Source organism: Ixodes scapularis, unplaced genomic scaffold, assembly GCF_016920785.2.
Source record: "Ixodes scapularis isolate PalLabHiFi unplaced genomic scaffold, ASM1692078v2 PGA_scaffold4__175_contigs__length_147842914, whole genome shotgun sequence".
NCBI classification, from domain to species: domain Eukaryota; kingdom Metazoa; phylum Arthropoda; class Arachnida; order Ixodida; family Ixodidae; genus Ixodes; species Ixodes scapularis.
In genome coordinates this window covers 22662724-22674977 of record NW_024609879.1, presented here as the reverse complement: position 1 = coordinate 22674977, position 12254 = coordinate 22662724, and the positions used below count along the sequence as shown (strand labels likewise).

Below are 12254 nucleotides of genomic sequence, written 5' to 3'. Positions count from 1 at the left end.
ATATCATGAGTAAACTCAAAAGGCTGCATTTCGCAAGTGCGTGACCTTCAGAAACTTTTCTGGTTTCAAAAAATAGAAGTATTAGTAGACAAGTAGTTTATGATATTCGGAAGTATATATCTATATGCATATATATATATATATATATATATATATATATATATATATATATATATATATATATATACAGAGAGAGAGAGAGAGAGACTTAAAAAAAACTCTACTCGATAGCTCAGCCGTTTTGACCTAGGGTAGGAACGTCTAAGTAAATGATTTAAGTTTATGAAGTGGCTCGTTATTTCATACAAACTCTCGGCAGTCAAGCCGTGGACCTTTTAGATATATATAGCAATTTTAATCCTGAAACCATCTCTATGACCCGATATCACATGAGCATGTTTCCAATCGTAGCGTGCATCACCAGTTTCTAGGGATAATTCCAAAATAAAAGCGAGGAGATCCTTTAAATTGCGTTATAATGTACAAGTGCTATTTAGTTAGAATGGATACGTGACCTTCTAAATAAGAAATGACTAATTCAAGTATTTTCCCGCAATGTTTTAGTTTGGGAATGCCTCATGATGGTGAGAGGCCGCAATGGCCCGATCCCACAAATCCGTGGACTCAGTGTAAGCCGTCCGATGAGTACTTGATGGCTCCGACCGATGGTGGCAGAAATAGTGGGTACTTTTCTCACTGTTCGATTCGTGCGTTTCGAGCATTTGTCAGGTAAGCACCCTTTTACAATTTCCGAGATTGATGTTTACCAACGAATTGCAGCAGAGTGTTTTAAACAAAATGTTAAAAAAACAAAACTACACAATCAATCACATAAGAGGGCTGAGAAAAATATAACTCTTTCCGGGAACGAACTGTCCACCGCCGCGCACTGTAGGAGTTCCAGAAACCAACTAACTAGGGAAATAATGAATTATTATTTTCCAATTTACTTTGTAATGGCTGAAAATAAAGACGTATCAAATCAGAAAGCTGCTATGCATAATCGAAATTGACTAGATTTACTATCTTTATTACTTTGAGAACATGGCAGAGACTTCAGACACGACCGGGAGGGGTGCACACGAAAACACAATGCTCAAGTGCTTTTGGTTATCCTGTTCTCCTTCCGTCCGTGTTGAAAAGCGCTACCATGTGCTCGAAGTTTCAACCCAAACTCGCCCAACAAACATCATTTATTAACTCAATAAATCTCTAAGGTAGGTGCTTCATTTTACAGTTCTCTGAAAATTCGCTCACGTTGGACACGTTCCTAAACTTTCTTTTCCAATTTGGCGCAACTTTGCGCCGGCTGTCCTCCCTCAAGTATCCGAAACGCAAACAGGACGTTCTCCATGCTTCATTACAGTTGGTATAACTACGTTATTTTTTTGGAGCCTAGTCATAATGAAAGGAGTAGCAAAAATGCCTCAGGAGAGGGCCGGAGGACTATAGGCTTTGAACTTTTCTATCAGCCGGTAGGTTTTGCGCAATTAGGTAGCCGATGGTCTGAAAGGGGCGATGAGTGCAGATTTGGAGTAGGCCCCACCGGCGAGGCGCGGGCGATAACATGAATAACCATCTGACTTTTGAGCAAGAATTCAGGCTTTACCGAAGACAGGGTCGGGCTGGGTCGAAGGGTATTTCTCATGTTGAATTAACTTGAGACTAGAGTAGAGAAGAAACATCAACACGTAAAACGGACAGAAAATAGACTGGAAGACGTCTCAAAAGAGACGTCGTCCTGTCGATTTTCTGTCCCTTCTACGTTTTGATGTTTCTTCTCTACCCCAGCTTCAGGTTAATTCAACATGGTTAATATTCACAAGCTCGCGTGTACCTTTACGATTTTACCTATGGTATATCTCGAAGTGTTTGTGGGCGCAGCATTTCGTTGTTCGATCGGCTGTTTGATATTATTCACCGGTATGGAGGCTCTGCGGCGTCGAAGGTTTGGATAATCAATCAAAGCAGCCACTTTCTGGCTTTTCGATTTTGTGGTGAGTGCAAGCCTTTCACCGCGTGAAGTCTTGTGCTCAGTATGAATAATGTGTTTAAACCATATTCTCAACCTCCAGAAATGTCATGTGTGCGGCACTCATAGATACAGGCGCTGAACCTGGGGAGGATAAGAGACTCAAAAAAATTCATTGTCAATTCTCTAAAGATGAAGCTTGGAGCATTTAGCTAAAGCACAAATAGTGGTTCAAGTTTGAGAGTATCTTCTAGATACATGACTTGTTTTTGCGCAGGGGGCAAAAGTATACCATGAATGTTTTAACCCGAGAAAGGGCAGAAGGAGGGCATTTTGTTACACTAGAAAAGGAAGTAACGGGGAAAGACAGCGTCTCTAACTCAGCTAATAACATATTTGCTAGTACATACACATTTCCAATGTCGTTTTACTCAAAATTGGTAATTCTTAAACCGACCGTCACAATGAATCAGCCCATTGCAAATAAATCAGCTATGAGATTGCGCTACCGAACAAACGAATCTTCGGTCAAGTTATCGGGCTGATTAAATCAGTTGGGTGGACTAAATACGAGTCAGCGCAAATGAATATCTGTTTAAAACATGACGCGGACATTAAAACGAAAAAGTCTACTACGTTCGTCGCGTATACATGCTCTGTCTAGCTTCCTGAAAATTTGTCCCCACGGTGCAAATGTATGAAAGAAGGGCACTTTTTATTTTGTCAGAAGTTTTATTTTGCAACATTTTGCTGTGGTCGACAAGTACAGGACGATAAAATGAGTGGACGCCATAAACCACCCATCGCCTGTTCGTGCACTTGGCCACTCTCCTCCTTCGTAGTTCAAATTAAAAAAAAAAAACAAAAAAAAAAAAACACCAGAATGTCTTTGCTACTGAAACCGTCCGGAAAGAAATCACGTGCTTGTTGCGACTTATGGCAATATTCATAGGCCGCGTCTTAAAATTGACTCGGTAATATTCCATGGTAAGGGATTTTTACCTTGGCGTTCTAAAACATGCTGGCGTCCAACTTTTTTCAATATGTTTTGTCGCGTGGCACAACCTGGCGAAGTAACTTGGGTTCATTGGGTTAAGATTTTGAACACAGCCATAGCGTTTGACGAAGTGGTACAAGAGGACGTTGAAGGCGAGGTAGCTTCAGAAGAGACTGTTTTGCGGCGGTCGAGCTCATTACGTCATGCCATACCCCTGCTTCATTCTTTTCCGCGAGGTAGGTTAGCCGGTAGCTGTTGGACGCTGCCACGTGGGCACTGGACCACTGGCGCAAATATGTGGTACGATAGAAAAAAAAAAGGAATTCTAGACACGCGTTAAAATAGGCGTTTTTTTATGTAACCCTCTAACATTCTGCACGTGCCTTATAGATTGTGTTTCAAGAAAGGTGGACTCATTCGGTATTGCGAAAACTACGCGTCGCAGGAAAAAATGGCTGAGGTCGTTTTGGTCCTAGGCCTGGGGGCTATTTAGGAAATTGATTAAAGTTCGGGATAATTAAATTGTTAGTTTATTTTCGCATAAGTTTTTATATTAAATTCAAGGGCACGGTTTTAGGTGGAAATATGCTGAGCGTAAATGCAAAATACTAAATTAAATTGGGAGTCCGATAAAAGGCACACGCTGCATTTTACAGCTTTCTGAAAAACCGCACAACTTCGACTGTTTTTTTAAGTTTCGGTTTGCAATTGGAGGGCTTCTCAACACCGACGGTGCCGCGCCCCATGGAAAAATAGTGCAGCCAACATCTGCTTCGCCATCGTCGCGCAAGCAGCAGAGGCAGGTTGGACTATTTCTCCACGGGGCGCGGTGCCGTCGGTGTCCAGAAGCGCTCCGATTGAAAACTGAAATTTAAAAACCCGTCGAAGTTGTACGGTTTTTCAGGAAGCTGTGAAATACAGCCCGTGCGTTTTTATCGCACTCCCGTTTTTTTTATTTAGTGCCTTTCGATGATGCCAAGAGAGTATCCAAATTAAACCATGCCAAAATACCCGTGTCCCACGGGCAACTCGAATGCCATTTACAACGAATGACATTTGTGGGATCGGCGAATCAGCTCGCAATCTGTCACGCGTGGAATGCGCCACGCCCGGATTGTTGCGCGCTGATTGGCCGTCCGCTCAAATGCCATTCCTTGTAAATGGCACTCGAGTCGCCCGTGTGGCACGGGTATTAAACGCAAAATTTAAACATGTAATTACGCGAAAATAATTAAGAACTGAATTATCACAAACTTCTATCATTTTCGTAAATAGGCCCCTGGCCTAGGACCAAAACAAAACTAACCTTTTTTTTTTGGTGCGATGCGTAGTTTTTGCAATATCGAATTTGTCCACCTTTCGTTAAACACCCTGCATATTTCTAAAATCTAAAATGGGTATGTCACTGTCTTCGGCAGTGTTCAGCAGTCTTCAAACTACAACACTCTTTTATTTTCACTATTTAAAATTTAACTATAGCCCGTTGCCACTCAAGAAGGTACGGCGAGGGAAAGGAAGTCCAGAGAGGAGGAAGCCGACGAAACGCAAAAACAAAGGAGGTTGGGCCCACTGATCAACAGCGTTCCGTCAGCTTGCTCCTCCCAGACCTTCCCTTCCCTCGCCCTACCTTCTTGAGCTCCTACGGACCATAGCAAATTTTATTTATTTATTGAGCTTAATATTTTTTTTCCTGCAATTCCTGATGTCCACAGCGGATGGCAGTTTGTTCTTTAATAGGGTTTCCCTTTTCTTAATTGCCCTTTTTTAAGTGTTTACGAAAGTATTTGTTGAAGCACTTGGTATATTTTGTTTGAGAAGCAGCCATGCCCTAAGATTTCGAAGGACCAAGTGGTAGTGTAATATGCGTAACATATAAATATATTTATACATCTACATCTTCTTAATCAATCAATGAAAGATCAGCAAACAATGTAGTACTCCGTACTCATTTAGCAGGTTCGAAAGAGCTCAATTTTATCACGAATGTCAAATGATGATGCGGATAGTAATTGGAGAAACTAAACATTACGTTTTTCCGAACTTGTGCCCAAAATGAAATAGAAGAATGTTAGCGTCGCAGGCGTCGACGTCGGCGAAACAGCAAGATCGGCCGTTGGGGCGAAACTGGCTCTGGCTCGCCACGCGGACCCCCTTATGTACACCCGTGGTCTTCTGCAACAGTTGGCGTAGAAGGTTCGGTGCCTAGAACATTTTAGCCTAGAATATTTTAACAGAGTTCTCGAATTTGCCAGAACGCAATATTAACAGAACCAACAAAAATGTGCCTCCGCAGCCAGGCATCAAACCTCAGCTTTTTGCGTGGGTGCCAAGCACGATAACCAATCGGCCACGGGCGCGCTGCCTACTCGGACAGCTACGCCCAAAGGCATTAATTCACCCTTTTAAATGTGCATCACCCTGACACAGCATAAAAATACCAAAGAATAAAAAAGAACGGTAAACTAAGGAGTCCCTTAAAACACATAAAGTCTACAGTCCTATCGAGCGTAAAATCGCTTGAGCCGAACAATATGAACCACTTCGGGTCGAGGTCGGCCTCCCGATGATTCTTGCGTTTCGTCGGGCATCGCTTCGTAGGTGAGATCTCCCAGGCGTCGAAGGACCTTGTATAATCCAAAAAAAAGCGCTTTAGGAGCTTCTCTCTGAGGTCACTAGTCGTATCGATGTACTCACCCACACACTGTCTCCGGACCTGAAGTGAACGTCGAAACGGCGAAGTTTGTAGCGATCAGCGCCTACAGGTTGCTGGACTTGGATCCGGGCTGGGGCGAGCTGTCGGACTTCTGCTCGTTGCGTAACCACCTCGGCGTTTTCCTTCCCGTCGACAGCTGGCTCATGAGGTAGCATGGTGTCACGCATCATGGTCACCTTGCGATCATGCACCAGCTGGAAAGGTGTAACACCAGTGGTCTCTTGAACCGGTATGTTGTGGGCGAAGTGACATACGGCAGGACCTCGTCCCACGTAATGTATTCCACGTCGACGTACGTCAAAACCATGTCGGCGATGGTCTTGTTTAGGCGTTCCGTCAGCCCATTATTCTGAGAACGTCACGATGTGGTTCGTCGGTGGTTGCTGTGGCTGAGACGGAGGATCACTTGCATCACCTGTGCCGTGAACGATGATCTGCGATGTGTGATCATAACTTTGAAAGCGCCATGCCAGAGGACGATGGACTCGTTGAAAAACTGGGCGACTTCCACAGCAATTCCTCAAGGAAGGGTTTTTGTTTCCGCGCACCGTGTGAGATAATCTGTGGCGGCAATTATACAGCGGTTTCCTGACACTAACGGCGGAAGTGGCCAAGTAAATTCATTCCAACCTGTTGGAATTGCGTAGGTGGGGGAGCAGTCGGATGCAGAAGTCCTGACGACTTCGTCGCAGGTCGATGACACTCATCGATGACAGTCATAACATCATCGAGCGTGAGGTGAATGGTCTTCGGTAGCCTAGGCCAGTAGTACTTTTACCGAATCTTGGCGAGCGCCTTGAGGTAGCCAAGTTGTCCAGCTGTAGGGTCGTCATTGCAGGCTTGGAAGATTTCTCCTCGAAGGCTGGAAGGAATAACCAACAGCCACGCTGTATTGTTGTTGACGAAGTTCTTTTTGTACAGCACACCTTGCCGTATGGAGAAGGTAGGCAGGATTTGTAAGAATGCACGGGGAACCGTACTCGCTTGTTCCTCTAGGTGCTTGATAAGTGCTCGCAGTTCAGGGTCTACTCGTTCGAGTGCAGCCATGTCGCTGACATCCAGAGCGCTGAGCAAACTCTCATCGTTATCCTCTTTAGAGCAGGCAGGACTGACCTCGACGGTGGCCCTTGACAGGCAGTCGGCGTCATTGTGCTTCAGGCCGGATTTGTACATCGCAGTCATGTCGAAGTCCTGCAGTTGTAGGCTCCACTGGGCGAGACGTCTGGAGGGGTCTTTCAGATTCGCGAGCCAGCAGAGCAAGTTGTGGTCTTTGACCACGCGAAAAAGACTCATATAGAAATATGGGCGGAACTTTGGTATTGCCCAGACGACAGCAAGGCACACGTTTTCAGTCGCTGAGGAGTTATTCTCAGCTTTAGACAGCGTCCGAATTGCATATGCGATAACTCGCTCTGCCCCGTTCTGCCTTTGGATTAGTTCCGCGTAAAGTCCTGTGTTACTGGCGTTCGTGTGGATCTCTGTTTTTCAGCGAACTGCACAAAATGGCCAAGAGTCGGGGGCGTCTCGAGTCTTCGTTTGAGTTCATTGAATGACCGCTGGTGTTCTATCCACTCGAACTTTATGGCGTCCTTTTTAAAATGCGTCAGCAGTGCGGACAGATGGCGAAGTCCCGAACAAAGCGCCTGTAATAGGCACAGGGTTCGAGATATCATCTCACAGCCTCCTTGTCACACGGCGGAATAAATGCATCTACAGTGCGGGTCTTATCAGGGTCAGAGAGAAGACCTTTTTTCACAACGTGGCCAAGGAACTTTAGTTCACAATAGGCGAAGTGATACTTTCTTGGCTTGAGTGAGAGGCCTGCGGTCATGATGGCTTGAATCACGCTGGAAGTCGTCTCATGTGTTCGTCAAAATTCCATGAAAATACCACGACATTGTCCAAGTAGACGAGGCAGCTCTGCTGTTTCAGACCTGCCAGCACGGTGTCCATGACACGCTTGAAGGTTTCTGGTGCTGTACAAAGTCCGGGCGGCATCACTTTGGGCTTGTTCAGTCCGTCGAGAGTGACAAAGGCAGTTTTTCGCGGTCGTGTTTGTCGACTTCAATCTGCCAGTAGCCACTTTTCAGGTTCATCGTTCATCGACGAAACATATCGGGAGTTGCGTAGTCGGTCTGAAGTATCGTCGATGCGGGGAAGCGGATGGACGTGTTTTGTAGTCACAGCGTTAAGTCGACGACAGTCCACGTGGAACCTCGGGATTTCGTTCTTTTTTTTCGTTAAAAGGATGACTGGGGACGCCCACAGACTTCTTGAGGGTTGAATTACGTCGTCGCCAATCATTTTCTGCACTTGATCTTGAAGGACCTTTCTTTTCTTTAAGGAGACTAGGTACAGCGACTTGTGGACAAAGAGAGCGTCGTCGTCAGTATGATGCGATGCTTCGCAATAGTTGCTTGTCTCAACCTTGATGTTGAGACGAAACACTCGCCAGATTCGCTCAGAAGGTCATGCAACCGTCCTTGTTCAGTGGCTGGAAGCTTAAGGTCAATGCCAAGTTCCGAGGGCGCCGTTCTGTAGTGCTGTGATGAATTCGGCTCTTCCGAAAGTGCAGCGATTGCGGCTGAGTTCTGGAGTTCGTCGATGTGGCCCACGGCAATACCTTTCGTAAGGTCCAGTGGCTATTCTCGCAAATACGTAACCAGGACCATGGCGCGCCCGTTTTGATGTACTGTTACTCCTCGTACGACACCGATTCCTCTTTCCAGAAGCAACAGGAGGCTTCTCTCGAGCAGAACTTCGCCGCAGGAAGCTTCATCAATCCTGATCGGTACGAAAACGCTCGACCGCGGCGGTTAGTTCAAGTGGTTTGCGAGAACTCGGACCGCGGTCGACGACGCTTTGTGTTCCTCCGGTGCTGGAACAGCTTGTTTAGCATATGCCGGCTTGCTCCTAGCTCGATTAGGGCGCGTACTCGCAGAGACAGTACAATCCGTGGATGACGTCTGTCGCACAGCCTTGCAGAACGACGAATTTGAAAGGGCACGTCTCAACACAGATTTCGACGCGAGCGGTACATCCCTTTACTGGAGTGATGCAGTTCCCAACGGCGGTTCGTATTTGAGGGCCTTACCACTACGTTGTCAGTTATCAAAGACGGCTTGAATGCCTCCCACTCAAAACGGAATGGTCTGCTTCGGTGTCCACAAGTGCCGACGCGTAGCGGTCGTTGATCCTTACTCCTTTATTTCTTTAGTGCCCCGGAACAACCGTAAGGGTTTGATGTGGTGGCACATATACAGAGAAAAAAAAATACTCAATGAGACAATGTCCTTGGCATGGTAGGGCAGTACGCCTAGATCACGCTTGAGAAAAGCAAAGTCACGGAAAATATCGAAAGATGGCGACGCTAATTCGGTCACTGAAATTTGTATGCGAATTAACGGTGACAGTGAGTCCTTCAAGGGCGGGTAGAGTACAGAGTGCTTTCTACAGACGCGAGCAGGCGCGTGAGTCACGTTTAGGCTAGTGGGCATCATTGCATCAGCGTCGTCGGTTAATGGGGAGTCCTTTGGCGTTTTTGGAGTCTGTTTATGTCGTCGGTCTGCGGCAACTCCACCTCCATGGGTTGCCGCGCTTACCTTTCCCGGCGCGACAAGGGCGACAAGCTCTCACTACGGGGTCGGTACATCGGCGAAGCTGGACGTCGTGGTTACGGCTACCGGGACCCACGGCGAGGTGCACGCGGGAGAGTCTAAGGTCGTTGAAGGTACTCTTCAATCTCCTGCGGTCGCTCATCTTAGCGTGAGCGTGGGTCGTTCGCGTCAAAGCCGAGCAGCCTTTTTTGCACGTAGGGGCCACGGCAGTAGATATGGTGTGCTTCCCTGCAGTGGTAGCAAAACGGGCGTCGATCGGCCGTCCTTCACACGTGGGTCTTTAATTGGCGAGGGTCGCTCCGGGAGGACTCACTGGACCCCAAAAATAATTATTTTTGTTTTCATTTGACATAATTACAGCTTGCATTATCTTGCCATTTTACTAACCACGATAACTGGTGGTCGTATTTCTGAAACCAACCCATGATTTTTCTTGCTTCCAGAACATTAAAGGCGGATTGCTTTTTGGTCAAATCCACACGCCAACACTCACAAATTCCGCAAAATCTCCCCGGAACCGGTATGGATGCGACAACACTGTGTCGGAGGATATATTCTACTTTTAAGGATGTCAGATCGCAGCTTGTGAGTACTGAATCAATGATCCAAAGCAACCACACTACGTGTGTGCACACAGCACTGCATAAGGTCAAAAAAAAATATATATATATACAGGTTTCTTTTTTATTCTTACACATTTGTTAAAAAAAAAACGTGAAAGCTACACTAATGCGGTTTGTGCAGGTTGGTTACACGGCCAGGCGGACATTATCTGGGTGGCTAATCTTTGCGATAAGTCGACTAATTCATTAAATTTTGTTAATTAACTTTTAATTACTAAAAATAGACATATCGTTCCGGTTGGAAACTTGGTGAGCATCATCGAAAACAACTAAATCAACTATATCTAGAAGGATATAATGCAGGGGCAGCATTTTACGGTGTTCTTTAAAAGCTCTTCATTTGGACGCGTTTCTAGATTTCGGTTTCTTATCGGAGCGCACCTTTGCGCCAGCGGTCCTGCTCCCCGGTGGTCGTGGCGCAAAGCGACCCCTCGCCTCCCTCGTAGAATGGAGGGAAGTAGAGCGCACTAGAGTAACTGTATATGCTCCGCTTGCGGAGCAGAGTACCGCAATGGTGCCATTCTGGAGCCAAGCACTGCGGGAAGCCACGGTCGCTTTTTGCAGGGGACGCGAAGGCGCGGACGCGAGGCGGCGTGCTGTGGCGTGCTGCGGCGCGCTGGGTAAGGAAAATAGTGCGGCGTGCGGCGAGAGCCGCGCAGGCGCCGTCATCGTTGTCCCGTCGTTTCCTGTTTCCCTCTCCATTGCAAAAATCGCACCCGCGGATCCTGCGGGTCGCATATGAAGTGAAGTCGTCAATTCATTGCGGTAAACGACGCAGCGGCTGACGAAAACGCCGTCCCCTCGCTTTCGCACGGGAGCTCGCCGACTCGCCAAGATGGCCGGATGTGCCGGTCGCGTATCGCGTATCACTCCGCGAGAGCCGCAGGCGCGAGCAACGCGATCGTCGTCCGTGTCGTCTGCTTCCCATACCTTTGAAACGGATCTCCTAAAACATCACTCGCGTTATAAAAAAACAGGATTGTATTGTACCCAGTTGACGCACATAATGTTCAATGATTTAGGAAGCTTTCGGTTCGTTCGATTTTAGTCTAGGATCTATATTTGGCGAACTCAAAGAGGAAAATATGTTCCCCCGAAACTCGGAGCTCTGGAAGGCCGCTTTCCCGCACGAAGTTCGGATCCAGTTCTGCCCACGTGACTACTCCTCCGCCAATACGGAGATGGCGGCGAAAGGAAAAGGAACGCGATACTCTGGCTCTGCAAGCAGAGCCTATACAGTTACTCTAGAGCGCACGTGTGTTGCGCGTCTCAGCCCCTGGGGAGCACGACCGCGGGCGCGGTGATGCGCTCCTATAAGAAACCGAAATCTGGAAACGCGTCCAAATGGAGAGTTTTTACAGAACGCCGTAAAATGCTGCTCCTGCGTTATATCCTTAAAAAATAGTTGAATAATGGTTTTCGATGATGCTCTACAAGTTTCTAATTAAAACCATATGTCTATTTTCAGTAATTAAAAAGTTAATTAACGAATTTTAATTAATTAGCCGACTTATCGCAAAGATGAGCCACCCTCTTTATGTCCGCCTGGCAGTATAACCGTTAACAGATTTGTTTAGAAAAAGCCGTGAATGTTACACCTATGCCATTTGTGGAGGTGAGTTATACGGCCAGGGGGAGATATTATAGGAGAATAATTGTAACGATCAGTAGAATAATTTTTTAAAATACTTTTTAAATAATGAAAATAGACATAGTTCCAATTAAAAACTTGCTTAGCGTCATCGAAAACCACTAAATCAGTCATTTTCGGAAAGACCTTCGGCGCCTGAGAAGCGTAGTATTGTACTAAAGTTAGCACTCCTGGAGCAGGTACAAGGCTAGGGCTAGATAAGAGACGGAAAAATCGCGCGGGCGCCTTATCGCAACCGCTAGCTGTGTACCTGCTCCACGAGTGGCAATTTTAGTGCACTACTACGCTTCTCACGCGCTCAAAGTCTCTCTGAAAATGACAGATTTAGTGGTTTTCGATGATGCTCAGCATGTTTCTAATTGAAACCATATGCCTATTTTCATTAATTAAATATTTAACTAACGTATTTTAGTTAATTAGTCGACTGATTGTTACGATTATCCCCCTATAATATGTCCGCTTGGCCGTATAACTTACCTCCATAAGCGGCATAAGCGTAACTTTCACGGTTCTTTTTAAACATATCTGTTAAGCTTAAAAAAACACCCTGTATATATATATATGTACCAGCCAATACAAATCTCGATAGACCATACACGCCATTGTTTGAACGTCTGGCAACAGACTTTCTGCTGCCGTCTTTCTTCCGTTGAGATTCCTCTGCTTTTTGTCAATTTCGGG

At 46.2% G+C, this 12254-nt stretch overlaps 1 pseudogene; it reads left to right on the top strand.

Annotated features, from left to right (window-relative positions):
- The window catches only part of LOC115315236, a 117197-nt pseudogene that overhangs the window by 95909 nt on the left and 9034 nt on the right, over positions 1–12254 (top strand).